The following is a 10,567-nucleotide window of genomic DNA, read 5'->3' on the forward strand; positions in this document are numbered from 1 at the left end:
TGAATATCTTACGAAGAATGCAGAGGATGAAGAAGCATGAGGAGGAGAAGGAATTGACCTAAGTCGTCATGGTTAACTTGTTGTCAAGAATGATGCTTAGGCTGCTAGCGTGGTCAAGATTAGGATTAGTTCCCAGTTCTGAGGACTACCAGGATGGGTCCCATGGGGAGCATTTGTTTCCAAAGATCAGTAGGTCTGTCATGTCCGTGTTGAGGTTCAGGCAGTTGTTCTTCATCCAGTTGGCAACGTCTGTCATGCAATTGTGGAAGTTGGTGTTGGTGGTGTCTTCATAGGGTGAGTTGTGTGTTGTCAGCATAGGATATGATGTTGAATCACGTTGACCATGCTGGTCAGAGGTATCCTATAAGTATTGAAGAGGGTGGGGCTGAGTGAGAATTCATGGGGTTCTTCACACATTATTTTATTGCATTGATAGGTGAAAGGGGAAAGGTGGACTTTTTGCATTCTTCCAATAAGGAAAGATTTGATCCATCTAAGAAAGTTGTGCAGCCTTGTGATGAGTGTGTGGTGGAGACTGTATTGAAGGCTGCCAAGAGGTCTAGGAGGATCAGAGATGCAGTCTCTCCTCTTTTGAGTGGGTTTTCTATCTCGTTGGTAGCCACAATGGGATCTGTCTTGTGCTGTGGTTGCTGTGAAATCCAGATTGGGAGTTGAGTGGGAGTTTCCTTTCCAGATGTGAGGAGAGTTGTTGGTTCGTGGATTTTTCTATTATTTGGCCTGGAGCAGGAGATCAGTCAGTAGTTGTTGGGCCTGCCGATGGCTTATTTATTTGGGCATTAACTTGTGCATGTTCCCGGTCCTTAGAGAAGGTGGGTGTGGCAATTGAGTTGAATAAGATGGTGAGTACTTGGCTGATTCTAGCTATGCCTAAGTTGAAGATGTGGTGAAGGCATCTGGAGCCCCTGTGTGGACTTAGTTCATGATAGAGGCTGTGTCCTGTGGCTCTATTCAGTTAGTCGTATGTCTGTGGTGGTTGCAGGGTCATTGTGTTGCTTGAAGATGTCAGTGGTCTTGGGCAGGGGTTTGAAATTTCCTAGATGTTGGTGATCTTGTCGTGGAAGAAGTATGCAAGGCTGTCACAGAGTTCCTGTGAGGGGTTAATTTTATTTCTTGCAGCTGAGGGGTTGGAGAATTCTTTGATGATGTCGAAGAGTTCTTTGCTGTTGCCGGAGCTTGATTCAAAGGCTGAGGCTAAGGATTTTTTCCTTCAATTCAACTGTCTGTGGTAGAGGTTGAGGGCTGTCTTGAAGGCAGTCTTGTCAGTTGTGTCCTTGCTGGTGCACCATCCCCTTTCTAGCTGTTTACAGCATTGTTTAGCAGTCCACCCAGGATGGAGATGAACTCCCAAATCTTGGTGGTGTGTTTACATAGTGAGCGTGTGTTAAGAAGGTGCATGCAAGTTGGTATTTGTGTTGAATTGTTGTCTGTGATGTAATCAGGGTGGATCTTGTCAGTGGGCTGGTGTGTGTGCTGTGGCAGGTGAAATGACAGTGGATGAAGGTCCTACTGTGGAACGTGGTCAGCAGTGGCAGTGTTTGTTGCAGCATCCAGAGTCAATGGTGAAAAGCTCAGTGATGGTTTATCTGAGGGGAAATTGGAGGACCAGAGGTCAAGGCATTGGGCACAGTCCAGGTGGCATGCCTGTTGTGCTGCCACACTGCAGACTGCATTAAGTAGGCACTGGGCTGGGTAGGGCTTCTGTTGGCAGGAACAACAGTGAGTAGAAAAACAATGCATGTGGCGATGTGGCGATGTCATTTAGTGAAAGGTGGCTACTGTATCAGGTTGGAACAAGAAGGAACTGGATGCTACAGGCAAGTGGCAGCCTAGAGGCCCAGGTGTCCACTAGCTTGTTTGTGCTGTGACCTGCAATAAGTAGGTCCTGGAGTGGGCAGGGCTTCTGTTGGAGGGAAGAATGGTGAGTTTTAAAAGTTGGGTGGGAAAACCCAGACAGCAGTGGTGTTACTTGGTCATATTGTGGCAACAGGATCAGGCTGTAACAAGCAGGAACTGGAGGCCACAGGCACATTGCACGCTAGGTGCCCAGGTGCCTGAGTTATAAAGGGTTGTATTTGTTTTGTGAGGATAGAACCTTTCTAAGATTTTAAATGAGGTAGTGTGTGGTGACGTTCCAGTTGATGACATCTGATGTCTGGCCAGCTGGAACAAAACCATGCTTGTGTTGGGTTCCCAAATATGTATATCTGGTCTACGTCACAACAATTTTGGTTATGAGAATGGGATGCAGGCGATGGAACCAGAAACTGAGCTAAAAAAAGGTTGTACAACTTTTAGGTGTAGGAAGTAGAAGAGGAAGTTGTGTTTCAGTTTCTGTAAAACCTTATATCAAGATAATGGGTGTGATAACCCTATGTAGGAAGACTATACTCATGAGAGGTGAAAGCTTTACACCACTTTCTGGATTACTATCTAGACATTTTTCCCTGGCTAAAGGGGTCATTTGGGACAAAGATGAACTAAGAGACAACTGAAGATGCAATTATGGTGCCCAGGTTTAGATGATCAAGTTAGTTCCTGGATAGAGAATTGTAATATGTGCAAAGAAGGAAAAAGGGACTTAAAGTAGGTGTACAGTATTCTAAACACCATATTGCTAACCAAGGCAAACCATGGCATAGAGTGTGCTTGGATTTTATTAGTCTGATAATTGAACTCAGGAGTGAGTTTAGGTATGCATTGCTTGTGGCAGATGATTTTTTTCAAAACAGATGTGCATAATATTTTTGAGAGAGATCATGTCTATGGTCACCATTAAGAATTTAAATCAAATCTTTTTGGAGGAGGGTGTCCCTTCAATATTGATAACTAACAGTGTAACAGAACGTACTTAGTGTGGGATGCATATATTTTTTATCCTTGTGTTGTATTACACATCATTGCACTTCATTGCATATCCCAAATGGCAATGGAATAGTGGATGGTGCCAATCAGTTTGTGAAAGGTACTATTCAGTTGGCATATGCAAGTGGGTATGATATTAGTAACATGGTGAATGACATGACATGGGCTTACAGGACAAACAAAATAAATGACTCTGATGTCTCTTTTTGAAGTGATGCTTGCAAGGTGATTGGGTTTGAAACTCGTTCCATCGCGGTTGAAGGAATTGGTAGTGAAAGAAGGGAGTGCAGATAAATCCTAGTCATCTAAGGATGCAAGAGTAAATTCTGCAATAGGAGTCAATGATTGGGTGAAGGGTATATCTGAATGAGTGATTAAAATATTCATAAAATCTTTGGGTTCTTGCAAGGTTAGACATGTCCATTAGTACTATGTGGTACTGAATAACAAGGAGCGTTTAGATCACAGGTGAGTTTCCTTATATCAAAGAGGCAGGGAGTACAATAAAAAGGAGGAACAAAGGTGTATTGGATTCATGCTGATAAATGATGAAGATTTATGTTTGAGTGGGAACTTGTTGAATTTCTTCTTAGAGGGAGGTGTTGAGTCTACTTTTAGAAGTAGAGGGCAAATTACCCATCAAATATGTCATAGACCACCAACGCATTAACAGGATTACGTGAGTAAAAAAATATTAGATTGCGATTATTGCTTTTATTTCTTTGATTGATAGGAATGGTTGTTTAGTTTAGTTCCACTGTTACATTTCTTTTTCTCTTATTTATTATTTGTGTTTTATTTATGGAAGGCAAGGGGTGTGTTATAAAGTATTGTACTTGTTTTTTAAGGTTAGAGAGTCTAAATGAAGGAGTTGTGTGGTGATGTTCCAGTTGGTGACAGTTGATGCCTGGTCAGCTGGGAAGAAACCACACTTGTGCTGTGCTCATCAATAAATGCAACTTCCTCTAAGAACTGTGTACCTGGTATTCTTCACAATAGAACTCTGATAATCCCAGTCATTCCTCGAGTCTATAAATCCAGAGGCATTCAGGGTAGTTTAGCTTTGGTGGATCCTACAATGTTTTCATATTCTAGATTTGCAAGCAAAAATTTTGGCGGTCATTCCGAGCCGGGGACCGCGGGAGCACCGCCAACAGGCTGGCGGTGCTCCCAAGGGCATTCTGACCGTGGCGGTACAGCTGCGGTCAGAAACGGAAAACCGGCGGTCCCCCGCCGGTTTTCCGCTGCCCTGAGGAATCCTCCATGGCGGCGCAGCTTGCTGCACCGCCATGGGGATTCCGACCCCCTCACCGCCACGACCGCCAGGAACAGGATGGCGGTGAGGGGTGTCCTGGGCCCCCGTAAGAGGGCCCCTAAAAGATTTTCAGTGTCTGCATTGCAGACACTGAAAATCGCGACGGGTGCTACTGCACCCGTCGCACCCTTCCCACTCCGCCGGCTCCATTCGGAGCCGGCTTCCTCGTGGGAAGGGGTTTCCCGCTGGGCTGGCGGGCGCCCGCCAAGGTTAGAATCACCCCCTTAATGTCCTTATATTTATGTGTTGGAAATCTCCAGTAAATGTGGGGAATAGCAGTAGTCCTGCAAGCCTGCATTTCGACCCTTGTCCAGGTAAAACTTATGCCACAGATGTGTGCTCTTTCCCATCACATGATACAGGAAATGCCTAAAAAAGTGACTATATGCAGGTTAGAAAAGATGTTTGTAAAAGGTCAAAGTTTGATATTGGTAGATGGCTGCATATCTTGGGCCCAAGGCCAGCGACTGACAACCAGAGACCTTCCACTTGTGTGATAAACCTACTCTCACAGATGATGTTTTTATTTCAACTGGACTAGTGTTAAAATCCTTGATGGTATGACATGCTGTTTATTGATCTCTGCTATTGTTCAGAATTATGGGTAATCCATAATTTGGAGTGCTACATAGGAACACTAAACCTCAAACCATATTCTTTAGTACATTTCAAAAATACATAGCTTTCCTTCAAACTCAGTTTTTTGGTTTTCATAATGAAAACTAAGGCCCTCATTCATGGGGATTTGGCGTAGGGCAGTGCTGCACTGCCCTACTCCAAAGTGAAAGGGCAGGAATGGACTGAATTTATGCACCTTACTGCACAGAACTAATCCTGAGAGGTGTTTTCCTCTCTCTCTATGTGTGCTGCAAAATCCACTGCAACGACCATGGAATGTCTCCCGAGTGCAGACTATGGCAACCCAGCAATTTGCGCTGCCTTGCCTTACTCATATCTATGTGCCATTCAAAGCTACGCAAAGTGGATTTGCATTGCCTCATAGATATGATTTTGTAGATTGTGCTGACGGAGCATAACAAAAAATTATGCTTCAGCAGTGCAAAGGGCTCATAAATTTGCCCTGAAGTTCTGGTCTCCAAGAATAGTGCCTTTGAGCACCACTTGTACATGTAGCATTAGTATGTGCAGACAAGGATGTATTTGTGTGCTAAGAAGTAGGGCCTAAGCAGTCGCTCACAAAGTTATACCATGTGTAGGGGTTGATGTGTTTGCCTTTGAAGGGGACGCAGCAGATCAAGTTATACTTCACCTTTTCAGGTGCAGCAGAACAGATCTGCATATGGTTGGAAGCTCTCTGTAATGGTAGAAATGGTAGAGTGCCCAAAAGCAGCGGACTGCACCTTTTGGTGAGATTGATTTAATTATCTCATCCTTCAATTTGTATCCTTCTCAGTGCAAACAGTGTCACTTTACTCTGCAAGTTTGCTGCATTACAAATCTGGAATTTCTTTGCGTCAGTAAGACTTCATATTGTAAATTCATGACTTTCATTATCCTGATCGACATATTCACCTCATTTGCCAGTTAAAATATGGACACCCAGTCCACCCGTTATATGCGTCAGCATCATGGAAAAAGTCCTCTTCATGGAAATTACATCTTCCTAAGACACAGTTAATTTCACACTGCTGTGCCCACTTGATCTATATTAGTAAATGTCATTGGCAATGTGGAGGCGATTGACAAAACCATTTTGAAGCTACTGTGTCTCAATTAAAGCTTATTTTTTCTTTGACTTTTTTATTAACATGTTGGGACTGTGTGGGTGTGCAACTTACCAGTGATCCCCAGCAACAACCTGAAACCTCAGAAGGACATGTGTATCCTCAATTAGAATGTCATAGAGCACAGGGGAGTCAAGCCAATATTATAATAAACTAGAGCATCAACACTGATGCGCCAGTTGTCTTGTGTTTCCCCTGCCCCACCTAACGACACCATTGGTGCACCGTATTTACAATAGAGCACAACATGATGCAAGTTAGGCCAATAGCGTCAACATTTTTGCCGCTATCGGGCGGTTTGCTCCTCTAGCATAATAAAGTGTTGATGCTAGTGGAGCAAAGTGTAAGGAGGCTAACAGCTGAAATATGGGTGCGTCATTTTAACGCTTACTCTGGGCAGGCGTTTTGTGACTAAGGGACTGATTTAGAGTTTAGCAGACAGGTTAGTCTGTCACAAATGTGGTAAGATATAATGCACTTGTAATAAGGCAGATGGGATATCAATTGCGTTTGTGATGAAGTAGCCCTTTTGGCAAACTCCAAATTGGGTCCTTAATGGTACGCCCACCAATTAAATTGGACGTGATCATATGTTGATGAGCTACTGTATTTATTTATTAATAACCCAAAGTAAATTGCCACCACACACAGAGACTTTAATTGAAGACACATAGGGGGTCATTCCGACCCCGGCGGTCTAGGACCGCCGGGGTCGGCGGGAGCACCGCCAACAGGCTGGCGGTGCTCCGCCGGGCATTCTGACCGCGGCGGTACAGCCGCGGCCAGAAACGGAAAGTCGGCGGTGTACCGCCGACTTTCCGCTGCCCATGGGAATCCGCCATGGGGATTCCGCCCCCCTCACCGCCATCCTGTTCCTGGCGGTTTCGACCGCCAGAAACAGGGTGGCGGTGAGGGGTGTCGTGGGGCCCCTGGGGGCCCCTGCAGTGCCCATGCCAGTGGCATGGGCACTGCAGGGGCCCCCGTAAGAGGGCCCCACTTTGAATTTCAGTGTCTGCTCAGCAGACACTGAAATTCGCGACGGGTGCCACTGCACCCGTCGCACACCTTCCACTCCGCCGGCTCCATTCGGAGCCGGCTTCATCGTGGAAGGGTGTTTCCCGCTGGGCTGGCGGGCGGCCTTTTGGCGGTCGCCCGCCAGCCCAGTGGGAAACCCAGAATGACCGCCACGGTCTTTTGACCGCGGTACGGTCTTCTGGCGGTCCCAGCCAGGCCGGCGGCTACCGCCGCCGGCCGGGGTCAGAATGACCCCCATATTGTCATATGAGTACAGAATAGCAATAGTGACAGAAGTGCCATTTTACTTAAAACACCAATGATGCATTTTGTTGCCTCCAGAAATGCCACAAGTGTTATAATCAGCAAATAAAAACAAAAAAAAATTACTCACACATAACTTTAAAATAATAATTTACAAAACAAAACCAATAATAGAAAACAAAATAATTAAAAAATATCATCTTATACACGTATATTGAAAATGTAATATAAAGTACATAAAAATGATATTCTTTATTTCTTAATCTTCTAATCTGTCCTACGTTAGTTTTGACGGCACAGTATTTTTGACACGATATCAGTGTCAACCAATATTTTCTAAACAATATTGTGGGACACCGAAGCATATAAATCTTGCCTTTTTCACAAACATTGCATAAAGGCCTTTCCATTTTATATATATTTCATAACTGTTGGTCCTGACCTTCTCTGCAGGGTCAACCCCAAAAGTTTTGCCTTTAGCCCTCCTGGTTCTCTGAATTTGATGGATTTATGACTCTGAGCACTATACCGTGGTTGTATGATGGAACCACACATGCGGCAACCACGCATGCTTGAACAACACGGTCGGAAAAACGCCCGTGTGGTTTCCACGCATGCCTTTACCACGCATGACTTTACAACAATTTTTCGTTGTAAAGGCACTCCTAGTAAAGGCATGTGTGGAAACGGCATACATGGTTGTTTCATGCCACCCCACTCTAAAAACAGATGTACCCCGACCCCCCACCCTACCCCACCCACTAAAATAAAACAACCCAACCCCTAAAAACAAAATTCCCCTGAACCCCCACCCCCCTTAAAAACAGAGGTAGCCTGACCCCTACCTTTAAAAATTACTCTGAGCCCCCACCCCACCTCTAAAAATCTGTCCCCCACCTGCCCTGAATACAAAATTACCCCAACTCCTCACCCCCGTCCCCAAAAACCCAACCACCCCACCTGCCCTAAATACAAAATTACCCCGACCCCTAAAAACCTGCCCCCACCCTAAATACAAAATCACCGACCCCCTCTCCTCCAACTCTAATAACCCAGCCCCCTCCTGTCCTAAATACAAAATTACCTCAACCCCCATCCCACCCCTAAAAACCCAAACCTCCACCTTCTCTGATTACAAAATGACTCCTACCCCACCCCTAAAAACCTGACCACTCACATGCCCTGAAAACAAAATTACCCCAACGTCCCACACCACCCCTAAAAACCCGACCCCCCCATCTGCCCAAAATTCAAAATTACTCTGACCCCCACCCCTAAAATACTGCCCCACCCTAAATACAAAATGATCCCGACCCCCACACCCCCACCCCTAAAAACCCACCCCATCCGCCCTAAATACAAAATGATCCTAACCCCGACCCGTCCCTAAAAACCCAACCCCCTATCACCCTAAATACAAAATTACCCCAACCCCCACCCCTAAAAACCCGTCCCCCCACCCGCCCTGAAAACATAACTACCCCAAACACCCAAATACAAAATTACCCTGACCCCCCACCCCACCTCTAAAACCCAACCCCCCTATACACCCTAAATACAAAATGACTCCGACCCCTGCCCCTAAAAACCCAACCCCCTAAATACAAAATTACCCGACCCTCCCACCCCGCCCTAAAAACCGGAAATAACCTAACCACCCCAACCACTTCACCCCGCCCCACCCCTAAAAACTACCCCCAACCCTGCCACAGCCCCACTCACCTGCCCACATTTTCTTACGATTAATCTTCCTTTTTCTCTGCCTTTACCACACATGTGCATTGTTCAGAACATGCATGGTTAAGGCAGAGAAAAAAGGCCTGCGTTGTTCAGGCAAGCATCGTTCTGCTTGTGTGAACAATGCAGGAGTGGTTCCGGACGTGTTGTTCTGGATCTTTCCCGTATAGTGCTGCTAACAAGTGCAAAATTGCTTGTGCTTTCTCCCTAAAACATGGTAAAATAGGTCTACACTAGATTGGCATATCTAATTTACTTATAAGTCCCTAGAACAGGGTACTATACGTATCCAAGGCCTGTAAAATAAATACAGTGGGACTGCAGCACTCATTGAGAAACCCATTAAAGAAGCCCTTTAAAACATGTCTGAGGCCTGCCCCTGCAATTTGTAGTGCAGTTGTAAGCGACCACTTCAACCTAGCAAAATAAGCCTTTGCCAAATATAAACCTTCCTATTTAATACTTATGCCACCTCTAAAGTAGGTCCCAAAAGTCTCTCTCCACTTTCATTTTGTTGATAATATTAATTTCTGCATTAAATGGCTATCTATTTTTCTCTATGAACATCCTTACAAAAAATTCCAAGAATTGATTTCCTAGGCAAGGCAAATGTAAGTATTGATTCACATTATGAATAATCCTCCAAACCTGTTTTTCGAATAGAATGTATCTTAATACATCTACTATCCATAAATTGTTCTAATGGTTGTAAACCCCCTGATTACGCATTACAATGCCTTCATTTTCTAAACACATTTTAATACACATTTTAATAGGGTGTTTTTTCTATTTCTTCTATTTGTAACCATTCTGATGTTTTACTTTCTGTTTAAGCCATTATGATGTTTTATCCTCATGTCCGATTGCAGAGCATGATCATGCTCCAGGTGAAGTTCTCTGTCATGCTTATGCATAGAATGTTGACGACTTTATATTCTTGGAAAAGTGCTCAACTAATTATGTTTCATTAGACCAAATAGCTAGAACCTCCCTCTTCTGCTGATGAGAAGCAAATTTAGCTGCATGCCAGGGGCTGTCAATAAGGCCATCATTAAGCTTTCTGAATTCTGATGGGGCCAGTGACTGCAGTTATTGACCCCATCAGAATTATAAGATCTTCAAGAGCATCACAGATCTCTTAACTTTCACATAAAAGCAGCATAAATTCTTTTAATTCTTTATTTTTTGGTGGGTCCCTAGGATCCAACTCATAATCGGCCAGATGTTCCCCACCCCCAGTGTTACTATACCCAGGTATCAGTAACTCCAGGTATGGCCATTTACCGGGTCACTCATAATGAGGACATATGGATGGATCACAGCAGGCTAAGATTAAACTATCCAAAAAGTCTAATCATACTACTGATGCAGGAATGCTTTACACTGAACCAATACAGTTGCATCTCTGTGACTATTTTGCTTCGCTGTCACACATGCCAAAAAGGCTTACACCCTGGGAGTGGTTGTGGATAACAAATTACATTTTGACACTTGGTGAATGTGTTTTTTAACACCTACTGTTTAAAAGGGGAGATCTCATAACAGAATCAAAAGTCACCAAAAAAGCATGATGGGAACTCTGACCAATTCTGAAGCAGGCTATGGTTGT

Source organism: Pleurodeles waltl, chromosome 3_1, assembly GCF_031143425.1.
Source record: "Pleurodeles waltl isolate 20211129_DDA chromosome 3_1, aPleWal1.hap1.20221129, whole genome shotgun sequence".
In the NCBI taxonomy this organism is placed as follows: domain Eukaryota; kingdom Metazoa; phylum Chordata; class Amphibia; order Caudata; family Salamandridae; genus Pleurodeles; species Pleurodeles waltl.